This window comes from Dermacentor variabilis, chromosome 4, assembly GCF_050947875.1.
Source record: "Dermacentor variabilis isolate Ectoservices chromosome 4, ASM5094787v1, whole genome shotgun sequence".
Taxonomy (NCBI): Eukaryota; Metazoa; Arthropoda; class Arachnida; order Ixodida; family Ixodidae; genus Dermacentor; species Dermacentor variabilis.
In genome coordinates this window covers 52,470,213-52,495,526 of record NC_134571.1, presented here as the reverse complement: position 1 = coordinate 52,495,526, position 25,314 = coordinate 52,470,213, and the positions used below count along the sequence as shown (strand labels likewise).

Genomic DNA, 25,314 nt, shown 5'->3' with positions numbered 1-25,314 from the left:
AAATTGCAATATGTGCCATGAGGTAATTATCTAGAAAGTTAATTATTTTTTTAATTAGTCAGTTATACTAATAAATCTTGTGCAAGTAATGTCTGCATCTTCGAGTACACTAGCTCATGTACTGGAACTGTGTTATCTGCCACAAGCAATTAAAGGATTACAAGTGTTTGTTGAAACACCCTATATTTGTTGCAGTGAGGTGTTAAGGTGGCGTTTGTTGTTTCGTTGCGTATAATTCCGTAGAGAACAGAGCCGGTGACTGGCGCATCGGCATCGGTAGTACAGATGGCTATACATACTGTCAGCCGATGTTATAACGGAGTGCTTGCGCACGGTATATCGCTCACGTGCAATAGAACAGGCTAAGCTCATTTAACAAGATAAGGCATTTGTTGGACATGAATTCAAGGCACTCTTAGCGAAATAAATCGCAGTTTCTTTGTGTATGTGCACACTTCATCCGACGGCATGTGCGACCTCAGCCGACCGTATACCGAACCGGGAGTATACACGGCACGCTCCGCACTCGAGGTAAAGCTTCATGCAGGGTGTTTAACAATGGGGTAATACGGGAACTATCAGGGAATATCGCATTTCTGGAAAAAGTCAGGGAAGTGTCAGATAATTTTCGTAGCTCTCAGGGAAATAGAGTTTTAGCCGTCTTGTGGTAGGCCGGTGGCATGGCCTTTTGGTAGGCCATGCTTGTGGAATCTCGAGAGCAGGGCGTCGACGTTCCGCGGTAATGGCAGCACGATGACAGCACACTCGAAGTTCACGGGGGCAGCAATGCGACGGAAGGCTTCATGGGGAGCCTGTATGTCTTCTTCGCAGTAGTGTTAAAGTACTTTGGTGATACCTCGCATGTCTTAGGTTCCGGCGCCTACCTGTCTGCTGTGAACCCTTCGGTTCAGTTGGCGCATGTAGCGTATATAGCCTGGTGAACTGCGTAGTTCGACAGTTATTTGCGGATAGTTGTATATTTTGACCACGTTCGCGCTTGTGGTCGTGAAGTGCTACACCTTGTGTTAAGTGCGTGCTGCTTTCCTTTACTTTCATCATGGCAACACCGAAGTGTAATCTTATGATTGAGTCGGCAGATCCGAAACTTGGCGAGCTTGCATTGTGGATTAGGCCAGTCTCGCGAAATGATCATTTGACTTTCTGCGCCCTGTGCAAGAAAGAGCCCTCATTCAGCAAGAGCAGTATCGAGCTACCCCCCATGCAGCGAGCAAGAAACAAAACCACTAAGCGATCTATGACCTTAACTACGTTTATATTGCAATTACATGGGTGCTCTAGGCGAATTTTCGCCGTCGGCGTGAGGTTCCGTATAATTTCCAAGTGTGCATAGTACCGGCTCGCCTAGCTAGCTTCCGTACAACAGACCTTGAAAGCAAATAAATAACTTGAAAAGGCTGAAGTAACCTTTGAAACCTTACTACAGTTCTTTTTTTTTTTTTTTTGGTCGGGAAAAGGTTTGTTACTAGCGAAGAAAATTGTGGAGACGCTCGACTCTCTGGCACCTCCTGATGTTGTTTTCCCCACATGGTTCTCGCGTCTCCTGGAATCCTGCTTTCTCGCGTAGCCATAGCGTTTCGCGTAGCACTTGTGGCGCCGGTACTCTGTAGGTGCGCAGCTTAATACGAGAGATGGTGGGAGTGTTACGAGTGTTGCGCTGCTAGCGCCACCTGACGGCGGAGATACTCAAGCGCAAGAGGAGCCATGAACCTGGCGCCTCTTGCGTTCTCGCCGGCACGCTTCACGGGAGCCTCTCGCGAAAGGCTTCGGGACGGGACGCCGAGATGGACGAGCATGATTGTTCGAACGCGTCTCCTTTCGCGTGACTGCGCCCACGAACGACTAAAGGTGTTAGTGTTCCGGCAGGGACGAACATATTAGTTCGATATCCTTGCGGAGTGAATCGGACTTCCTCGATTCATCGGCGTCCATTGGCACGCTTCATTAATTGTACTTCGGCTAGCTGGTCGTATTGTACAGAAGGCGCAATAAATACACTTTGGTTTGTTTACGCTACTGTGTTGTCGTTCCGTTGTCCCAAGAGCACGCTTTAGACCCCACATCTGGGCATGTTCGAGCGATCGTGTTCGTTCATCCAAGTGTCCCGTTCCGAAGCCATCCGCGGGACGGTCCCGCGAAGCGTGCCTGCAAGTGCGCGGTCGTCCGCGCGCGACGCCGTCCGTGAGCCATAGATAGGAGGCTGATCCTCTAGCTTCAGACTAGCCCTGCCGTCAAGCAGCGTTGACAGCGGAACATTCATGCCACCTCGCGCACTATTGCGCTGCTGCACCGACTTCTGCTGCAGCAGGTGCTATACGGGGAAGCCAGATTCCAGAAGATGCGAGAGCAATGCGGGGAAGACATCAGAGGGCGCGAAAGAGTAGAGCGTCCTAGAGTGTCGCCTCCAGATGGAAGGCGAAGTTTTTACAGCGGAGCTGTGTGCCTCTACCGTCCAAGGAAATTTTCTTGTCGTTGTAAGCCAAAAACTCCCCATACGTGGGCAGATCCCGGAGATAGTGCAATGCCGGGCCGACCCACGACGGAGGTGATGCAGGCGTTAAGCACACTCCATACGTGGGCCGCTCATGGTAGGGCTAACATTTCTTCATCTTTTTCTTTTCGATTAGGCAGGCGTAATTTACAAAAAAAGCTTAATTTGATATTCATTCTTAGTGCCACTTATGAACGTAAAACTATTATGATGAACGAAAATTGGGAGAAAACGGGTGGCTCGCCTCCTTGAAGAACACTCCCACTGGATATAGCGTGCAAAAAGCTGACGCGTACGGCTGAAACGCTACGCCGCTATGTTATAGCATGGCCTGTTTCAATCAAATCCCGGACGCGGCGGCCTCATTTCGATCGGGGCGCTTCAAATTCAAAACACTTGTGTGCCGTGCATTGGGGGCTCGTTAAGGAACCCCTGGTGGTCAAAATAAATCCGGAGTTTCCTACTGTGGTGTGCCTCGTAATCAAATCGTTGTTCTGGCACGTAAAACCCCAGAATTCAATTCAATTCTTCAACAGCAGAAACAAGTTCTTGTGTCCAGGTTAAGAGGAAGCTTTAGCTCGGGCCCAACTCCGACGCGGCCTATTCAAATACATGTAAAACGCAAAAACGTTTTTCCGGGGCAACCCCTGGACCTATCTTAATGAAGTTTGTTGTATTTGAGAGAGAAAGCTAAATTCTAGTGAATGTTGGAAGCGGAATTTCGATTTACGGCCTGAATTTTGTTAAAAAAAGTTTCAAATATTCGACCGTTTGAAAAAAATAGAAGCACGAATTAGTTTACAAATTCATAGCTCTGCATCAAGAACAGATGTCGCGGTTCTGTAAACAGCATCATTCAAAGCGGACAAATATGATATGTAATCTTACCTGAATTTGATGGTTACAAGGGTTTTGCAAAAGCTGTATTTCCATATTACAAATCTTTTTATATTAATGTGTAACATATCAATTTTGTCCGCTTTAGATGTGCCATTAGATGCAATTCACAGAATTATATTATCCTTTTTCTTTGATGAGCTACAGAGTTGTAAACTTGATAGTCTTGTTTCTTGAAAATTTTCGATTTTTGCTGATATTTAATAAAAAATTGACGACCTAACTCAAAAATGCGATACCAACAGTCACTAGATCTTAAGTTTTTCTTTTAAATGCAACAAACCTCGTCAAATTTGGTGCAGTGGTTGCCGAGAAAAACGAATTCTCCTTTTACATGTATTTAGATAGAAGCGGTCGAGCTAAAGCTTCCTCTTAATACATAGCTATAAGTATGTTACATAGCTATATAGTATGTCTGTGTTAGGCAGATCTTGCAGGCGTATCTCGACTTGTGAACGCTGCAACGGTACCGCATGCAGGAAACACCAAACCCTACAAGCTGGCTAGAAGGCACAGCATGCCGCTCTTGTCACATTAACTCAATTCATGAGGGCTGTTTTTGAAAGTTGGAACGAAATAGTTGCGCAAGTCTACAACTCAAGTTTCTCGATTTGACGCAAATTTTATTAACAGTATATTATGTCAAATTGGCCCCCACCTGCAGTTCCTGATCTCTGCTGGGGCTGGTCGTCACATACGCGACGACCAGCCGCGACGACCAGAATTTTTTGGACCAAAAAATTCCAAAATTCCCCTTTGGTGTCATCAGTGAATGAACGGAACGCCCTACCCCAAGATATTGTACCAATCACTGACCCGGCTGCCTTCCAATCTGCCCTGCGCACATTTTTAAATGTATAAAATGCTCAGCTGCCACTTCTTGCCAGGCCTGTTTTATATGTATATAAATTTTTTAAATGTATTTTTCCAACACCCACCTACCACGTGTGCCTTGTTGAAGCGTGCCATGTATTGCAAACGTGAATTTAACCCTGTACTCTCACCCTAATTTTTTCTCGTTTTTTTCTTTACAAACTGAATCTTTTACCCAAATCTGTGCTTGATTGTTGCTTCAGTCGTTTTTATTGTATTGACATATCATGCGTGAATTGTGCCCCCCCCCCCTTATGTAATGCCTTTCGGGGCATTTAGGGTATTCAAAATAAAAAAAATATATAATGATAACTTTATTGGCGGCGAGGAGTTGCGGAGTCGCCATCTATCGGAAGCGCCTCGCTGGCGTAGTATGAGGGATCACGTGGCACGCTTCTCATAGGTTTTGCTGTCAGCGCTCACTGAAAACACCACGCACGAGCTCTCCCGGACATTTCTGTACGTACTTTCGAAACGAGAGAAGTTTTTTATTGTCTAAATAATAATCTTGGGCAAACTGAAAGCACAGAATCGTTTACAGACGCTATCTCTTTAACGATTACGTACAGTGAACGCCACTGCGCGCGGTCGCCGCGATGGAGTCTCCCGAACCGGCTTCTTGCGTGAAAGGTAGGTAAACGCTGAGAGCAAACTATGTGAAATATGTTCTTATAGTGTTTGTATAACTAAATGGAGCGTAATAGAAAGAAGCCTCAATGCAGCGATCGCGCAGATTCGCAGCGACTGACTGCACGTCTGCATGCTTGTTCGCGCACTGTTTCGCTTTCTCCTCGCGCGCCTTCTCGCACCGTGCCATGAGCTTTAGGCCGCAGAATATGAGCATTTGACAGTATACAAGCAACCATTGTTGCGTGGGAGCTATCAGAGCTGTACAAAAATAATTTCATTGTAGAGACTTCGACGCCTACAGGGACTATGATGTGCCGTCGCGACGATTCAATCTTTTTTTCTTCTAAATTCTTTGACCTTTCAATATTATTTCTCGAGTTGTGTCGCACTGTATGTTTATCGGTGTTCTCAGCGTGCAATTTCCCGCTGCTCCTTTTTTGTAATCCAGTGCATTAATTCATAACACAAATATAACCATATGCCATGCTTTTTTAAAATGTGCTTCTTACCGCTGCCTTTCCACTCCACTGAACTTGCCAGTATCTATAGCATCGACAAGTTGATAGACCAAACCGTCATGACATTAGTCGTGCTGCAGACTCGGACGAGCGTCTCAGTGCGCGTCTTCAGAACATCGCAGACCGGGCGCCGTAGCAGAAATTTTCCTCGCGCCTGTGCTTGCTGCATACCCGAGTTGTAGCCGATGACTGTTCGCCGGTTTTATGTTTCGCTAGCCAAGCTTCACGCAGCTTCTTGTCCTGCGGCTACGTGTGAATAAGGCTGACACCGGCCTCCGTTACATGCGTCCGGCCTTGCGCCACCGAGCAGTAGCCTACCATGTTGCGCGCCTTCAAAGGCAGCCGCTACCTATTGTAGTGCTTTCAAGCTTTGTAAAGGAGACACTCGAAGCGGGAAAATTTCGCCACTAAATGAGGACCGCAGCGTACGAGGGAATTCAAACTCGTTTTCAGCTCGCTTCGGCGCTCCCGAAGCAGCCGACGCGGCCGCTATGTCCACGTGATCCCTCCTAGCACGTCACGCCGACGGTGGCGCCAGCTTTTCCAGTGGTGGAGCTCGAGGCCAATACCCAAGAAGTTTCGGAATTGAAGTCCATGCTTTCCGTAGATTACGCGGCCGCCGCGAGATGCCGCGACGAGCCCGCTTGGCATCAAAACGCCCTTGAAACTTTGTGCTCGGATGGGGTCTCTTGCGTTATGTGACTCCAGGTGCATGGTCGTTGCCACAAAATCCAGCCCGAGTTCGCAATGTACGCGATGAAATGTCTTTTCGAGCGCGAAAAAGACCATTCTAGACAAAATCCAGAATGATTTCCGGCACCGGGGGTTGTTTTCGTCGGCGGTGCATGACAGCACGAAATAATTTCGGGAGGGGCTGAAGCCCCATAAGCTCCCCCCTGGCTACGCCCCTGGTACGAACAGGCAGTATCCAACTCATTTCATCGTCCTTTTGTTATTAGAACGAGTGATTGTCTTGTGTTTAATTGCATGAACTGCGACAGGTGCAGTTTTGATGCTCTTTTTCTTTATATATGCATTGTCATTAAATATGTTTGCGAAGAGCGCTTTATTGCCAGAACGCTTATATATATATATATATATATATATCGCCTCATTGTCCTTTATTCGTTGAACGATTTATTCTTAGCTGAGAAGTCTGCGCTACAATGGTTGCCCATATATAAAGGCGACGGTAGCAAAGCTATGCAGGAGAAAATTGACGCAGAACGCAGAATAGAAGCGGACAAGAAAATCGACTGCAGCCGGGTGCGCGTTTTATCGCGCTTTGCTGGACCAAATAAAAGTTTATTCACTCACTCACTCATCGAAAAGCTTCAGGCATGCGTTCAACGTCGTCCGTTGACGATGCTAGCGCAGTCTTGCGCATGCGTGCTGGACATGCGCGTCGTCTGGAAGTTTGCAGGGACCGCATCATGTGTGTTTACCGAACGAACGAGTACGCCTCTACTGAGCAGGCTTTCGTAGGTTTACTTTTTTCTCCATCAGTACGCAAACTAGCTGACATTTTGTCTTCAAGGCAGACCAAATGCCCGATAGGTGTAGCAGACGGCAAGCGAGCACAGCACCAGAGCAGTATACGAGCGAACCTTTCCGTTCACGAACCTTTGCTGAAAATATCCATGTGCCTTAACTTTTCCCATGGTGGTGCTCTTTAGTCGAAGCTTCCTTTGTGATTGGTGCAGCATATGACGGATAGCTTGAGGCGGTTATCAACCAAGCTTATTTTCTGCACCGACGTTTCCGTTCTGGCCTTCTTTAAAGAACTTCTTAGCAGTCCTGTAGGCTGCAGGGAATGAACTTATCTGGCCACACTTTCGATGCTGCAGCTTTAAAGGTCCGTATTTTAGCGCGCGGATGCCTAATCATGTTCTAAAACACTATATATATATATATATATATATATATATATATATATATATATATACCTGGCGTTTCTGCGAAGTCCTTAAGCAATATTTAAAAATACTTTTTGAATTGGACAGATGGTTCCTCCGGAGACCTACCGTCATTTGTGGTGACCACGAGGTAACGGGTGATACATAGTAGTTAGTGTGTGTGTGTGTGTGTGTGTGTGTGTGTGTGTGTGTGTGTGTGTGTGTGTGTGTGTGTGTGTGTGTGTGTGTGTGTGTGTGTGTGTGTGTGTGTGTGTGTTTGTGTGTTTGTGAAAACTTATTTTGATGAGGTCCGGAGGCTCGACTTCTCAAGCCAAGGCGGGCCGCTCCCACGTTGGCACTGTCAGGCCAAGCCTTTCAGCGACATCATGGACCCTCTGGACTGCCCTTAGTTGGTCCTGAAACAATGGGCTTTGAATCCTTTTCTCCCACTGTGTCCATTCTTCAACGAGGTTGGGGAGAGTCGCGGGACACCCCGCCAGCATATGTCTGATTCCAATGATACCATTACAATCATTGCAGTCCATCTTAATCTCCCTCTCTGGATATATTTTATTAATGGTGTACGGTGTAGGATATGTACCCGTTTGCAATAAGCGCAGTGAGACTGCCTGAGCCCTGTTCAGTTTTGAATGTGGCAATGGGAATTGTCTGCGTCCTAAATAGTAATGTTTGGTAACGTCATTGTATGTTATTAAATGATCTCTAGATTCCCTGGCTTGATGGTGAACGGCTCGGTTGTGACTGTCACGGTTAGCAAGTCCTCGTGCCAAGTCATGAGCAACCTCATTGAGGTTTACCCGAGTCTCGTCCACTTTTCCCATATGCGCAGGAAACCATCGGATTTCAGTTTTCATAATCCCAATGTTTTCAAAAAGTTTAGCTGCAACTCCAGCTACGTAGCCTTTATCAAAACACTTTACAGCGGATTTCGAATCACTGTAAATGCAGGCCCACTTATTACTCCTGATGGCTAGAGGAATTGCCGCTTGTTCCGCCACCATGGGGTCCTTGGTAAAAATAGTGAGAGCGTCTTGCACCTTCCCTTGATAATTTGATACAATGGCCGTATATGCTTCTTTACCTTTCACCCAGGCAGCATCAACTATAGCTGCCAGTTGGTTCTGCTGCTCTATTTCCTGCAAGAGTGCTTTAGCTCTTGCCTTTCTCCTTTCGACGTTATATTCTGGATGCATGTTTCTGGGGAGAGGGTTGGCTCTGATCTTGTTCCTAACTTCAGTCCTTAATTCTACTTCAGCCTCTATTGGGCTCCTTGATGTATTCAGGTCTGCACCTATTGCCTGTAATATGTTCCTGCCAGCTCGTGACTTTGTCAATCTTTCGTGTTGCGCTAGCTGTTGGGCCTCCGCGATTTCTTCCATTGTGTTGTGCACCCCTAGACTCATGAGTTTGTCGGTTGCAGCGTTACTGGGTATCCCTAGGGCTACTTTAACGAGCTTCCTGAGTATCACATTAGGTTGGTTAAGTTCTGCCTGCTTCCATTTGAATAATCCAGCCACATAAGTGAAGTGACAGAGAGCAAAGGCATGTATTAGCCTCAAAGCGCTGTCTTCTCCTAAGCCTATGTGTCTATTGGTATTCTCCTTAGTAACCTAATGACTTCATCTGTTTTATTCGAGATATGTTGTATTGTTCTATAGTTAGTATTGTTTCCGTCTATGTGATACCCAAGAACCTTGATTTTTTCAACTAGCCTGATTGCGGATCCTTCATGAGTGTATAAGCACACTCTTCGCTTATCTTCCGGAATGTAACCTCTTGGTTTACGGCCCTTTCTGCGATGTTAAATGACCAAGAGTTCTGATTTGGCTGCCGAGCATTTCAACCCCATGTCTTTCAGTGTGTTCTCTACAACATATAAACTTTCCTCTAATCTGGTCTCTGTCTGTCCTACATTGCCCTTGGCACTCCATATGGTTATGTCGTCAGCATATATCACATAATGTATACCCTCAATTTTCTCCAGATTTCTTGCAACCTTGGACATTGCTAAATTGAATAGCATGGGTGAGAGCACAGCCCCTTGTGGAGTGCCCCTATTTTCCAAATTCTTAGCTTCTGATTTAAGCTCACCCAGCATGAGTTGTGCAGTTCTATTTCTAAGAAAGTCCTTAATCATGTTAAAAAATCTCATACCTAAACCCATCTCCGAGAGAACGTCAAGTATTGCCTTATGCTTTATACGATCAAAAACTTTTTCCACATCCAATCCCAAAAGAGCTTTCTTATGCGCTGGGCTAGCCTGTATAAGTTGATGTTTGATCAGCAGCATAGCATCCTGAGTTGACAGCCCTGGACGAAAGCCGATCAGGTTGTGTGGGAGGATGTCGTTCTGCTCAACGTATTTCGTGAGTCGATTTAGGATGACATGTTCCATAGCTTTGCCTAGACTTGACGTTAAGGAAATAGGACGGAGGTTGTCTAGAGTGAGTTGTTTTCCTGGCTTTGGCATGAGGATAGTATTGGCCACCCTCCATTCCTCTGAGTATACCCCTTTTCTCCAACATTCATTGAAGCGTTCAGTTAGATAAGAGATTGATTCATCATCTAAGTTTCTTAATATCTTGTTAGTTATTCCGTCAGGTCCAGCCGCCGATCTACCTTTAAGACTGTGAAGAGCCGCCTTCACTTCACTCTCAGTGAAGTCCCGGTCAAGTTCCTCACATATGCCTCCCGTATATTCGGGGCTCTCGTCTTCTTCGTTTGGTTGTTTAAGTGGGAGATACTTGGCTGCGAGACTATCCACGATAACCCTCTCTGTTTTATCTTGGCTTTCCTGATGAACCAACTTAGCTATATCTGTTCTCTTGCTTGTCCTTGTTTCATTCTCGTTGAGCAAGTGCTTGAGGAGGTTCCAGCTACCTCCATGTTTGAGTTTACCATCAGCCGAATTACAGATCTCATCCCACTGTTGCTTCACGAGGGTCTTCGAATGCTAATCAATTTCTCTGTTTAATTGCGCTATTTTTTTCCTTAGCCTTCTGTTAACTCTCTGCGTTTTCCATCTCTGTAATATAGCCTGTTTGGCCTCAATCAGATGCGCCAGCCTGCTGTCCATAGCTTCAATATTTTACTCTGTCCTGATTTCTTTAGTGGCCTCCTTGACGTCCTCTCTGAGCTGCATGACCCATGTCTGCAGGGGCTCCAGCTCGACATCTAGAGGCCCCACTTTCCTTCTGTTTGCCCTAATTTTTCTGAACTGATCCCAATCAGTGAATTTGAAGATTCTAGTTTCCTGTCTCGGTATGCGTGTGGTTATGTGTATGATGTAATGATCGCTTCCGAGATCCAAGTTTGAATTTTCCCAATTGGCTCCTCTTGAATTGTTTACAAAAGTAAGATCTGGCGTGGAGTCCCTGCTTGTGGACGTGCCACAACGGGTGGGATACGCCGGATCAGTAATCAAGCCTAACCCCAGATCCATGGCAAGACTCCATAGCTCCTCTCCCTTCTTTGTGTTCCAAGTGTATCCCCATGTGTGATAGGGAGCATTAAAGTCCCCTCCAATAATGAGCGGGGAGTTTTTGGCAACCGAAAGCACCTTGTTGAAGAGTGCTCTAAACCTCTGTCTCATGTCGTTAGGACTGCTGTAAATATTCAAGCATAAAATGCTTTGCGTCTTACCTCTGTTCCTTTTAAGTATTATCTCAACTAGAATAAATTCAAATCTGGAATGTCTAAGGTGAATATCATGCTCAATGTATGGCAACTTTTTGTCAATGAGGGTCGCCAACCCCCTCCCCATTTTTTTTTTGTCTCTACATATAACTTTGTACCCAGTGAGCATAATTTCGTCCGCTAAGGTTTCCTGCAACATAATTACCTTTGGCTTGGCCTCAGATGACCTGATCACCTGTTGCAGTGCTGCTTTTTTGTGTTGGAACCCACGGCAATTCCATTGCCACAGGTTAAATCCATGATTACTGGCCATGGTTATTAGGTGAGGCTGCCTTTCTATTGCCTGCTATTTTCCTCTTTGTGATGCCCCCCGACAATCCAGGAATGGACCTTATACTATCCGCCTCCGATGGCAGATACTCATCGTCGTCATCCCCTCGCACCTCCATTTTCCTAAGTTTTTTCTCCGCCGTTAGCCTCCATTTCCACAATTTGTACACTTTAAAGTTGGTCGTTTCCACTGCCTCTCTTATCGCTTTAATTGCCTCTTTTATTTCACTGAGAGCTCAGAAGACTGAATCATCCTCGGAACTCACCGCTCTCTTTTTAGGGGCAGGGGAGCTGGACTCCCCTGCGTCGTTGCTTTTGCTTACAGGTCTATCTACCTCTACCCTAGCAGGGCTTGACTGCTCTTTTTTACGAAGCTCTACTACCTGCCTGGTCAATTCTTCATTAGCTTTTCTTAAAGAAGCTGCTTCTTTAATTAATTGCTCTATTCTGGCATCATTGTCATCACCCACAGCCGCCGAGGCGCCCCCAGCAACCCTCGCCATACCTTTGACTTTGTCAGCCCAGTTGGTTCCTGGCGTCGTCTTCTCGCCAGGTATTGAGTCCCTTTGCACGAAGCGCACCTGCGCTTCCCGTGACTTGGAGCGCCTTCCCTCCCTGGATAGTGAGCGATGCCTGGATCTGGTGCGACTCCTGGAGCTTGAGTGCTCCCTGTCCTCGGGGCGATGGTTGGGCGCCAGCTGTTGCGCCTCCGACTGCGCTCTTATTGACGACCGAGTCCTGTTGCGCTCTCTTCGACGAAGTCGTACGACGTAAGGGACTTGAAATCTTTTCTTACAAAACTTGTCGCCGGTAGGGTGATCGCCTTCACAAAACTTACACCTAGGTACGCACACATGTTCATCTCCTGGGCTGCGAGTTCCACAACCCCTGCACTGAACAAAGTCAGGTGTAGGACCCAGATCAGAGCGGTGCCCGACCCTTCCGCAGGTGAAGCAGACGTCGAATTGCTTCCTGTAAAGGTAGCATCTCACTAGTGTGGATCCGTACCTGACAAAATTGGGCACTTTGAGTCCATCGAAAAGTACAATGACCGATCCCGACGTCTTGATGCGCTTAGCAGACAGTGCAAGCGGGTTCAAGTCATGCACAATATTTCTTGTTATCATAGCTTGGGAGTCTCTGATGTCCACTCTTCGGATGACGCCTTTGCATGTGGCATGTGGTGCCGCTTCGTATGCATTTACCTCGTATTCCGCTTCCATAATCTTGAAAGACTTGATTCTAACGTACTTCGCAGCATGTTCGGGCTTAGGTGTGCTGACTACGATGATATTTTGAGTGAAGTTTGGTCAGACAACATCTTCACGGGCCTCGTCTTCCGTTAGGCCGGACGCCTCGATGACTGCAGAACCAATCGTGGTGGTACTCACCTTGTTCAAATTGAGCCCTCCTCGAGGCCGTATAGTGATCTTTCTGTGCTCCTTAGGCAGTTGAGGCATCCTCGAAGCTTTGATAACCCGATTCTTAACCATTCCACCAACGGCGGTTTTCTTGAAGCCGTGCTTTCGCTGATTGCGTGGCAATGTGCTCTCCTCATCCACGGACTTTGTGCTAGCTCGTGATCTTCGGCCAGCCACTACTTGCCAGCCGAAGTCGTCCTGAGCGTTGTTTTTTTCATTTCCAGAAAAATCTTCATCTTCCATGCTTGTATCCGCCATGCCTGCGGGAAGGTGGGCTTACTAATCCCAACAAAGGCCCTACTCCTCACTAAGCTTAGCTCTGCTAAGCTCAAGTCGGCGTCTAGGAGCAGAAAAGGTTCCGTAAAATTGTGAAAATACGAGCCCCACCTCGAATCTTGGTGCCAGTTGATTCGCCGTCGCTTCGTGGATCCTGTGGTATGCTTCTTTTCGTTGTACTCTCAAAATTCGCGAGCGGAGCATGGAAAAAAAAACGGAGCCGATGCTTCCACGTCTGTACTGCTCGGCCCATAGTAATTAGTGGCTAACTAACAATAATAATAATTAATTAATTGTTAAGCAGTTAGTTTCAGCAGGCTCATTGTAATTGGGAAATGGAAGTTAGCTTTCCAAAAAAGCCACATCAAGTTTTGCATCTGGAGAAATGCGATTACCTGCGAAACTGTGGCTTTCGAAATTGTGGAACGAATTTCGGCTGTCAGAACGCGAGAAACCGAAACTGGGAGACTGCAGCCAGCGCAAAGGTCGCGCCCCTCGGGGCGACGTTCTGGTTACGTCACCCAGCTACGGGCAGTTAGCGCGCTGCTACAGCAAGAAGCACGGAGCCCAGCCAACACCACCTAAAAAGCATAAGGCAAGTGACTCCGATTCATGACGTCACGCTACCTGGCCCAAAATTTCCATTGCCAAGGCTGGCGTGACGACAGCTGTGACGTCAAAATCCCCACGGCTTACTCGGGATCATGCCCATTAGATTCTATGGCAGTCGGGCCAGGTAGCATGACGCCATGGATCGGAGTGAACAGGCCTTGTGATACTTAGGTGGTGCTGGCCCAGCGCGCTGGCTGCCTGCCGCTGGGTGACGTAAGTATAGAACGTAACCTCAAGGGGCGCGGCTTCGCGTTCTTCTCAGCCTCCCAGTTTGTGCATTGGTCTTTGGCCCTGCGCAGCAGTGAACATCGATTCATTGATTTTATGTTTGGATAAGCCTAGATTTTGGCAATTTCATCTCCCTTGGTCTCTAATCTGATTTCGTTATCCGCATGTGTTTGCGTACGCGCTGACAAGATTTTCCTTCCAGGGTGGACAGTCCGCCCTGGACAAGCTTAGTTACGAATGACGCTCTTCATTGCACTATATTTTCTTCACATCGTCTTACTTATTTTACGCCGCAACCAAATATAAAGCAACGATAACCCTGCAACAACTATGCGCGCAGAGCGTTTCCCTTCGGGTTTCGCAGATGGCGCCGAGCTTGTGCAAACGAACACAAGCGCTGGCTTTCGAGCGCGCCCTTATATGGAAGCCGTGCCGTGTTGCGAAAGTTACGAGCGATATTGACACAGTCAGCAGAGCGCTGCACTAACGATTGCCGGACAAGGCGCTTTCTTCCAATTGAATTATTACGCGCTTTTGTCAAATGCATTCTTCTCAGCTCTGTAATACCACAGTTCGTTGGCAGCAAGCTAATGAGGTTTCGGAGACTGATTTGTACATCCATGGTCGAAGAAATTGATTCGGACGTCAAATATGCGTCTTCGGCGACGAATGATAACGACCTCGGTGAGGCTGTTTACGTTTTTATGCTTCTATTATTCCGCACATAAGGTGGGCGATATTTTGGAATGCTGCCATCTGTTGTATCCTTCCTCCTCTTCGAATGACTTCCCACGTTCTCGCCTATCACACCGTCTACTGAGAAGTGGTTCTTTATGAAGAAGGGAAAGCGGGAAAGGTTAGCACTTCCTTCTGCAGTCATTGCTGGAGCACGGCTCAGCGCCAAATGTCTGCTTACCTACGCCAAACCCCGCCCTCCTCTCCCTCTCTCCTTTCATTGCATCTGCTACGGCTATCATGATACTCAAGGGAATAATTGAGACAGCCGTTTCCGTGAGTGACACGGTTTCCGTGAGGGATCTTGTATATGGCATCTTGTATACGTATGGCACTGTCTATCGACTGCAAAATCGTGAAGGGAAGGAAGTTAGTATTTCGTGCCAACAAGCCACTTCGCGTCAGACTTCTTGACCGTCGAATTACTCGAACATGAAGCGATGATGTTGTTGTTTCTTTGTTATTACTTCACTTTTGTTGGTTCTTATTGTTTCTTTAGCTTCCAGAGCTGTGTGTTTATCAAGTTTGTCCTTTGAAAATAATAAATTTCGCTTCACATACCAACCTTTACTGCGCAACGTGGTGAATTCCCAGGCAAAAGTGGGAAAGGTTACATCATTGTGGTGTCGAGCTCAACCTCAATTTGACCCCAGCCTCCCAATGTCAGGTGTGGTTGATTTGAGGGTGACGACTACTAGAAATTTTATCAGCTAGGTGAACAATTCTCATATCATCCTCATGTGAGGTTGAGGGACGTGTCAGTGTTCCATCTATTACGTTGCACCAAAAATGTAATATTTTTGTATTTGATTGGCTAACTTTTCACTGTTCGTTTAACCACGTGTGGGTACATATTGTCGTGTCTATTGCGAATGAATTAGGAATTGGGAATGGGCGCTTCTGTTCTTAGTGTCGTGCCGTGTTTCTGTGGCACCGTTTCGAAGAAAGGTTGAGGGCGGTCGAATGCTCAGTGAGGTCGAGTTTCGAGGTAAAAGTCTTGCGTGGATGCTTACTTTCATATCTGCTTCTCCTGCATGAGTGAGTCGGTGGCATTCAGTGGACTTTCGATATAAAATTTTACAGCTTTATAAGGTCGTCTACATAGAGGTATAGCTTACCTAAGCCATAAGACGGTTTGACATAGCGTGCTCTACAGCCGAGACATCCTACTGAAGAAAAATGTTCACGATGCATAACATTTAATTCGTTGTACGATGGCTTTACTCCTCCTGTATCAGGTACATCAGAACACGTTTACCCAGATTTATGCATTGGAGTCAGGAATAACATTCGACGAAGCAAGCATGGCCCTCGACTTGTGTTAACAGCTAGAATTTACGGCTGCGCTTTTGGATTCTGGAGCACTTGCTTTTAGAATGTCCAACTTTGCACAGTTGCCTCTGTGTGGTGCTGAGCAAGTTCTAAAAATGTAATCTTACTCGAATGGCGCTTAGTGATACCTTCCTTCCACAAGGTCGTGCTTCAAATTGATGCCAGGCTCACAAAACTGTGCTTGAGTTCTCATCAACAGTGGGACTAGACTCTCGTCTGTTATGCTCTTACTCGGCGTGTGATGCGTTGTGTTGTGCTGGGTATGCCTTTCTCTCCTTTTTTTCCTTTCTTTATCTCCGTTCTTTTCAATTCCTCTTAATTTCTTCCCTTTGCTAACTCTTTGGTAATTGTTAACTTGCATCTCTTCTTCTCTTTGCTGTGTTTGTATGTGTTCAAACGATTAACAACGACAACAATAATCGATCGATCGACCAATCAATCAATCAATCAATCAATCAATCAATCAATCAATCAATCAATCAATCAATCAATCAATCAATCAATCAACAAACCAACCAATCAAATGTGTATTATAGTGCCAAGGAACAGCTGTAGAGCCTTAGTACTGGTGCACTTAAAGAGTAATACGCAACAAAGAATTTACTACGAAGAAACAGAAAAAGATTAGGCAGGCGTAAAAGGGAGTTCATCATGCAACATGATTATCTAGATTTGTACAAAACACAGGAAATGAACTCTGACATAAATCTATACATGCAGAATACTTGTTACATCTTCCTTGAAGTCGAGCCATGGGAGAGTCTTTGATGCATCGAGGACGGGCAGGAAATGTGGAATGTTGCCTGGTATACTTTTGAGACACGGAAAATTGCACATGATTAAGCCGCTTTGGGCAATGTGATGTCATGGATAACCTTAAAAGGGAACAAAAGGTCTGACTTAATGCATCTTGATCAGGGTGCAGCGGTGGCGTAGAGGTAGAACACCCGCCTCGCGTGCATAAGAGGTCCGTGGTTCGAATCCCGGTGCCGGCAATTTCCCACCGGATTAAAAAAAAATCCGCGTGTTGATAAAATTGCACAAACAGGCCTGGAGTGTGGCCTGATCCCGGTGACCAGAACCGGTGACGCACTCCCTCACCAGAGCAGGATTGGCCACCCTGGTGCAGTACTTGGCCACAACCTCCTATATGAACACAACAATCAAACCCCGGCCCTCAGTCCCCAGCAGCTGCGCAGCAACTGACCACGGCGGCGGTCAGACCTGCGACGCAGCAGAGGGTGCTAAGAATCACTGGCTCCGGACAGGCCGCCATTGGAATATGAACCTGGCAACGTTTAACGCTAGAATGTTATCTAGTGAGGCGAGTCTAGCAGTGCTATTGGAGGAATTAGAGGGCAGTAAATGGGATATAATAGGGCTCAGTGAAGTTAGGAGGCCAAAAGAAGCATATACAGTGCTAAAAAGCGGGCACGTCCTGTGCTACCGGGGCTTAGCGGAGGAAAGAGAACTAGGAGTCGGATTCCTGATTAATAAGAATATAGCTGGTAACATACAGGAATTCTATAGCATTAACGAGAGGGTGGCAGGTCTTGTTGTGAAACTTAATAAGAGGTACAAAATGAAGATTGTACAGGTCTACGCCCCTACATCCAGTCATGATGACCAGGAAGTCGAAAGCGTCTATGAATACGTGGAATCGGCGATGGGTAGAGTGAAAACTAAATACACTATACTAATGGGCGACTTTAATGCCAAGGTAGGCAAGAAGCAGGCTGGAGACAAGGCAGTGGGAGAATATGGCATAGGCACTAGGAATAGCAGGGGAGAGTTATTAGTAGAGTTTGCGGAACAGAATAATATGAGGATAATGAATACCTTCTTCCGCAAGCAGGATAGCCGAAAGTGGACGTGGAGGAGCCCGAACGGCGAGACTAGAAATGAAATAGACTTCATACTCTGCGCTAACCCTGGCATCATACAAGATGTGGACGTGCTCGGCAAGGTGCGCTTAAGTGACCACAGGATGGTAAGAACTCGAATTAGCCTAGACCTGAGGAGGGAACGGAAGAAACTGGTACATAAGAAGCTGATCAATGAGTTAGCGGTAAGAGGGAAAATAGAGGAACTCCACATCAAGCTACAGAACAGGTATTCGGCTTTAACTCAGGAAGAGGACCTTAGTGTTGAAGCAATGAACGACAATCTTGTGGGCATCATTAAGGAGTGTGCAATGGAAGTCGGTGGTAACTCCGTTAGGCAGGATACCAGTAAACTATCGCAGGAGACGAAAGATCTGATCAAGAAACGCCAATGTATGAAAGCCTCTAACCCTACAGCTAGAATAGAACTGGCAGAACTTTCGAAGTTAATCAACAAGCGTAAGACAGCTGACATAAGGAAGTATAATATGGATAGAATTGAACATGCTCTCAGGAACGGAGGAAGCCTAAAAACAGTGAAGAAGAAACTAGGAATTGGCAAGAATCAGATGTATGCGTTAGGAGACAAAGCCGGCAATATCATTACTAATATGGATGAGATAGTTCAAGTGGCTGAGGAGTTCTATAGAGATTTATACAGTACCAGTGGCACCCACGACGATAATGGAAGAGAAAATAGTCTAGAGGAATTCGAAATCCCAAAGGTAACGCCGGAAGAAGTAAAGAAAGCCTTGGGAGATATGCAAAGGGGGAAGGCAGCTGGGGAGGATCAGGTAACAGCAGATTTGTTGAAGGATGGTGGGCAGATTGTTCTAGAGAAACTGGCCACCCTGTATACGCAATGCCTCATGACCTCGAGCGTACCGGAATCTTGGAAGAATGCTAACATAATCCTAATCCATAAGAAAGGGGACGCCAAAGACTAGAAAAATTATAGACCAATCAGCTTACTGTCCGTTGCCTACAAACCATTTACTAAGGTAATCGCAAATAGAATCAGGAACACCTTAGACTTCTGTCAAGCAAAGGACCAGGCAGGATTCCGTAAAGGCTACTCAACAATAGATCATATTCACACTATCAATCAGGTGATAGAGAAATGTGCGGAATATAACCAACCCTTATATATAGCTTTCATTGATTACGAGAAAGCGTTTGATTCTGTCGGAACCTCAGCAGTCATTGAGGCATTACGGAATCAGGGTGTAGACGAGCCATATGTAAAAATACTGAAAGATATCTATAGCGGCTCCACAGCCACCGTAGTCCTCCATAAAGAAAGCAACAAAATCCCAATAAAGAAAGGCGTCAGGCAGCCCTTATAAAAATTTCTAGCAACATTTTTTAGACAGTCTATAGACTTTTGTTACTAGAACCTACCAACAGTCAATTGAAATCCTACCAGCTGTCTTTATACATCCTAACAACGCTCTAGTAACACCCTAGAAACAATTGGCCACCAACTTTCAATAGAAACATGTTCATAGGATGTCTTTAAACTTCCTACCAATTTCCTATGAACATTTGTCTTTATACACCCTAGTAACATTCTTTCAAAAGAGAAATGTTCATATATTTTCTGTTAACTTCCTACCAACCCCCTATTAACAAGCTTTCTTTATACACCGTATTAACATTCTTTCAAAAGAAAAATGTTCATATATTTTCTGTTGACTTCCTACCAATCCCCTATTAACAAGCTTTCTTTATACACCGTATTAACATTCTTTCAAAAGAAAAATGTTCATATATTTTCTGTTGACTTTCTACCAATCCCCTATTAACATTTGTCTTTATACACCCTAGTAACATCCTATCAAGAATTGGATCCTATCAAGAATTGGCTTCCGTACTTCAACTGAAGCATGTTCATAGATGGTCTGTAAACGTTCTACTAACCGTCAACCAACACAAGTCTTTAGGCTCTTTAGTAACACTCTGGCAAAATTTTACTTACATGTGCTTATGTACTTGGTATTGACGTCTTACTATTCCCCTAGTAACATTTGTCCCACATACGACCTAGTACCATAGTGTAAACATTTGTCAGTATGTGTGAACATGTTGGTAAACGGCAGTATGCAACCTAGAAGGTGCGCGTAAATGGAAAACAAATGCAAGTTTGCACTGAAAGAAGTTTGTTCACACGAAAATATTTACGCAGAATTGTGAGAGAAGTAGTAGAGAAATTAAAAAAAATGAATAATGACTTGGTTGATTACGGCATGGCAGCTGTCGCATAATCTCTAGCAAGCATCGATTATGCAAGCTGATGTCTCAGAATGCTTGCAGAATGAACCAACCCTGCACAGAAACAAGATGGTCAGTGTTAACATCATGTTCAGGTTAGCATATCACATACATAGAACAGCTTTTTAAGGTTCACATGAATGCTAAAATTGTGACCGACATCCCTGTTTACTTGCAGAGGAGATGGCAAGGATGGGGCACATTATTCAATGCATATCCTTTGCTGCGTTGTATTTACTACGTATCATTAAAATTAGGAAAGTGTACAAAATGGGTTTCTCTACCAATTACCTGCATAAATGAGTTACTCACTAAAAAGTTAATTACATGGTTTATTCACGGTGAAATTTGTAGCACGCACAATAGACACGGACGCAGAGAAGGTGGACACGCGAGCGCTTACTCAAAGCTGGTTATTTTTGGAAGGAATGAACGTAACAGCGCCAGCTAGCTGCACCGAGCATGTGCAAAACGTGTCATCCATTTTTATATAAACAGATGACAGAGCTTGAAGCAGTATTCAAGAATACAAATGCTTTGTCAGTGATAGCAACCAATGGCTGACTGATGCATTTTTAAGCACATATTATATGGAACGCTTCTGTAATTTGACGTGTTCGTTTATTTTTACTCGAAAACAAAATATCAGTGTCAAAAAATACCGGTTCACAATGACATAGGTTGCAGTGGTTAAACAGGTGCGAATGATTTTCTTTCACATTCGCACTTGTCTATCCAGTGCAACCTATGTCATTGTGAACCGGTTCGCTGAAAAATATGTAATTGTGAACCGTGAAGCTATACGCTCAATATTTTACTGTTTCTCATCCTGTGCAGCCAGAGTAGGAAAGAGCAAAGAATGAGTTCATGATCAGACAATATTTACCAGACCTTAGTCATTGCGAACGCTGTGAAAACGAAGGATTTGTACGCTTCGTGTTTATAGCAACTTCAAGCGAACCCCATGACGCGGGGCAGCTGAAAAAGGTAAGAAAATCGTTCTTAGAGCATTTCACGTCGTTACAGTTTGCGCTATAATAACCTGCCAAAATGCGGCATTAGAAACTGAAATAAAATAACATCAAAATAATATGTTTATGAAAAATGATGGAAAAGAACATACCTTTTATTATAATTTGGAGATAAACTTCGGCGCAAAGCAGTCTTGAGGAACAGCTGTTCGCTATTTGTGCAGTTTAAAACACGGACAGTGCCAATATTAAATCACTTCACAAGACACTGCATCGCAGCTGGCAGAGAAGTTCCAGAAACGCTCACATCACGGAACGAAGAAAGCACCGTGGGCTTCGCAAACACCTTGCTGGTTGGCTTGCATCGATGAATTAGCCACAACACAGCATAAGCATAAATAGCAGCAAAAATAGCTAGATTGCTGCTACGAAACGCCACGAAACACCTACATCGCTCCGACCGTACCATGCCGGCGTCGCAAAGGAACTGATAGCGATTGCGATGGTCTTCCTCTTTGCCTCGACTCGGCCAACTGTCAAATTTGTGCACATGCGCGGGAGAGGCATGTGACATTCTTTCCATCCACCTGCTTCGCCTTGACCGCCGCGGAACTAAAGCCCCTCTTTAAGCCGAAACATCCCCCCCCCCTCCTCCGCTACCTTGCGATGGTTGACTCACACCTAGACATTCCTCGCCTCTTGGTGAAAGCTGTGGCCGGCCTTTGTGTACGCACCCCTTTCTGGGAACTGTACTTAGAGGGAGGAATGTACCTCATGGCCGAGGTTGAAAAAAAAAAAAAAACTGAGAAGGTAGCCGGCTCAATTTTGTTGGGCATTTAGGGGCTGTATAGTTTTATCTTTCGAGACAATTATTCTTCTGAAAACCGACTTTTTTCTCGAAATGTAATAAACATAGAACAATAAAATCATATTGGGTAAATTATGTGGTTATTCTATTTTGCGCAAGAGCATCCTTTAGCACTTGCTGCTTTCAAAGACAAAACATTGCTCCCTGGCGCCCAGCGGTGAAGCACATTGTAGTACTATATTTATAGTCAAATATATGTCCGAAGCGGGGCGGCTATGACGTTAGCATTTTTCAGACGCCCGAAGCACGGCAAAAGCATGGCCTTTGATATCCTGGCTGTTGGTATACGGAATGCCATTATTACGGATGTCATGACCCCTTGTCGGAGCTCAAAATTTTGTCGCCGTGTTGTGAAGCAAGATCACTGAATGTTAAGAGTGCATAATTATTTCTTTTCGATCTGTTTTCACACACAGCACGCTACCATCGCCATAAAGCACATCAGTTGACATAGTTACTTTGCCTTCACTTTGATGCAAGGTCCTATTTCCTTTAATATGCAGAAGCCGTCGGTAGGAGGCAGGGACGAAAGCGTGCGAATATGAACGCGTAGAAAGCTACATTTTTTTATACTGTAAGGGTAATTTAATTATTTTTTCACAGAAAAGTGTTGCTTGCACAGAGTTCAGCTTTTCTTTCTATTCGACCTGTGCGTTTCTCAGGTCAATACACGCTCTCACTCAGCAGTAGTTGTATTTTGCAGCCTTTTGGACATTTGAGCGGCAACGTTCCAGCGCCGTGTTACCCCGAGTTTCGTTTCTTTTTCTTCTTTTTAATAAATATCGTGACGCTGCTATGCTGACACGTTCCAGCTTAGGGCGTACTATTTATATCGCAGAATGCACTGACCTAATTATCTCGTTGCAAAGCTAATTGGTGGCATTGCAATAGCAGTGCGTGGTAAGGGCAAATTTACGCTCGAGCCTTACACCACACCACCCGCCTGCCCGCACGCATGTGGTCGGGTGAAAATTTGCACATTTCGTAGACTGGTACACACATTTCGGTTTACACTGCATGTGCGAGCCCAGTGTATGCCAAAGTTTGTGAACCAGTGGGCGAAATGTACAGTTTTCTGCACTACCGCATGCGTCACGGCTCAAGCGTAAATCGGCCTTAAATTAACCAGCCCCAAGGTCGGGATAAAGCTCTGCAACTGGTGCGCGGCCTGCACAGTAGTTCGCTATCACACCGGTCAGGTGGTGTAGCGCAAGCAAATTTTCTCGGAGTGTGCTGACGTCACCGCGCGCTCACGTAGTCCAGTAGATCCTCTAAAAGATTAGTTCTAAGAATTTACGAACATATTTCTTTAAACATTTTAGGAGCACTCCGTCAACAATTGGCTACCGACTTGGATTGGGACTATGATTTAAAACAATGAGCTTGACTCCTGAGTATGTCATATATCGGCATTAATGTGTGTTAGAAAAATTTATCAGAAACTCTCAGGTTACTTCCCATTCTAAATATTTTTTGGCAAACAGTACGAGCTGTGGACGTACTGAGGATACATGTCCTTCAAACAAAAAAATATAGTTCGATGATGTATAGTACAACATTCTTTATACAAAAGTAAGAAGGAGGTCTTTTAACGGTGTATTGAAAATATTCTTTATACAAAAGTAAGAAGAAAGTCTGTTAACAGTGTATTGAAAATATTCTTTATACAAAAGTAAGAAGGAAGTCTTTTAACGGTGTATTTAAAACATTCTTTATACAAAAGTAATAAGAAAGTCTGTTAACAGTGTATTGAAAATATTCTTTATACAAAAGTAAGAAGGAAGTCTTTTAACGGTGTATTTAAAACATTCTTTATACAAAAGTAATAAGAAAGTCTGTTAACAGTGTATTGAAAATATTCTTTATAGAAAAGTAAGAAGAAAGTCTGTTAACGGTGTATTGAAAATATTCTTTATACAAAAGTCAGAAGGAAGTATTTTGACTGTGTATGAACAAATGTTACTAGAATGTAAATGTTAATAGCCTGTCAATAAAGTAAATAGAAAGTTGGTAGGAGTTCTAAAGAATGTTAACGTTCATTTTTATAAGGGAGGGAGATACGATCTCTCCAATGCTATTCACAGCGTGTTTACAGGAGGTATTCAGAGACCTGGATTGGGAAGAATTGGGGATAAAAGTTAATGGAGAATACCTTAGTAACTTGCGATTCGCTGATGATATTGCCTTGCTTAGTAACTCAGGGGACCAATTGCAATGCATGCTCACTGACCTGGAGAGCCAAAGCAGAAGAGTGGGTCTAAAAATTAATCTGCAGAAAACTAAAGTAATGTTTAACAGTCTCGGAAAAGAACAGCAATTTACAATAGGCAGCGAGGCACTGGAAGTCGTAAGGGAATACATCTACTTAGGGCAGGTAGTGACGGCGGATCGGGATCATGAGACGGAAATAATCGGAAGAATAAGAATGGGCTGGGGTGCGTTTGGCAGGCATTCTCAGATCATGAATAGCAGGTTGCCATTATCACTCAAGAGAAAAGTGTATAATAGCTGTGTCTTACCAGTACTCACCTATGGGGCAGAAACCTGGAGGCTTACGAAAGGGTTCTACTCAAATTGAGGACGACGCAACTAGCTATGGAAAGAAGAATCATAGGTGTAACGTTAAGGGATAAGAAAAGAGCAGATTGGGTGAGGGAACAAACGCGAGTTAATGACATCTTAGTTGAAATCAAGAGAAAGAAATGGGCATGGGCAGGACATGTAATGAGGAGGGAGGATAACCGATGGTCATTAAGGGTTACGGACTGGATCCCAAGGGAAGGGAAGCGTAGCAGGGGGCGGCAGAAAGTTAGGTGGGCGGATGAGATTAAGAAGTTTGCAGGAACGGCATGGCCACAATTATTACATGACCGGGGTTGTTGGAGAAGTATGGGAGAGGCCTTTGCCCTGCAGTGGGCGTAACCAGGCTGATGATGATGATGATGATGATGGTGGTGATGATGATGATGATGATGATGATGATGATGATGATGATGATGATTTTAAATGTATGTGTGAGTTGAGGTATACTTGAGAGGGCTGGACTATGGTCGCCAGAACGGCAAAAGCGGTGCTTTAAAATAGACATAAGTTTATCTTGGACACGTTCAATGAAGTGAGAATTATATTTGTACGTTTCCCCAAGAATACTGAGGCATACCCTAATAGTGGAAAGCACACAGTAGAATACAACTTCAACAAAGCAACAGGGGTGTAGAAGTCACGTGATATGCGACAAACAATACAAAGAGCGCGAAGGGCTTGTTGTTTCACACGTTTAGCATGTGAATAGAAACTTAGCGTTTTGTCAAAATACACACCAAGACATTTCATTTCATCGACCCTGGCCATTGGACCATCTCGAAGGGTTTGTGGAAATTGCACATGGTGTGTTTTCCGAGTATAATT

The 25,314-nt window shown here is 44.9% G+C and overlaps 1 long non-coding RNA gene across 2 annotated transcripts; it reads right to left on the bottom strand.

Annotated features, from left to right (window-relative positions):
• Nucleotides 1-19,992: 19,992 nt before the first annotated feature.
• Nucleotides 19,993-21,662, bottom strand: LOC142577755 (uncharacterized). Of its 2 annotated transcripts, none has more exons than XR_012827058.1 (3): nucleotides 21,191-21,662; nucleotides 20,954-21,045; nucleotides 19,993-20,121 (listed from the first exon to the last, which is right to left on the bottom strand). It is a non-coding gene; the product is annotated as an uncharacterized LOC142577755 (long non-coding RNA). The 2 variants fall into 2 exon arrangements; XR_012827057.1 differs by having other exon boundaries at nucleotides 20,959-21,045.
• Nucleotides 21,663-25,314: the final 3,652 nt, after the last annotated feature.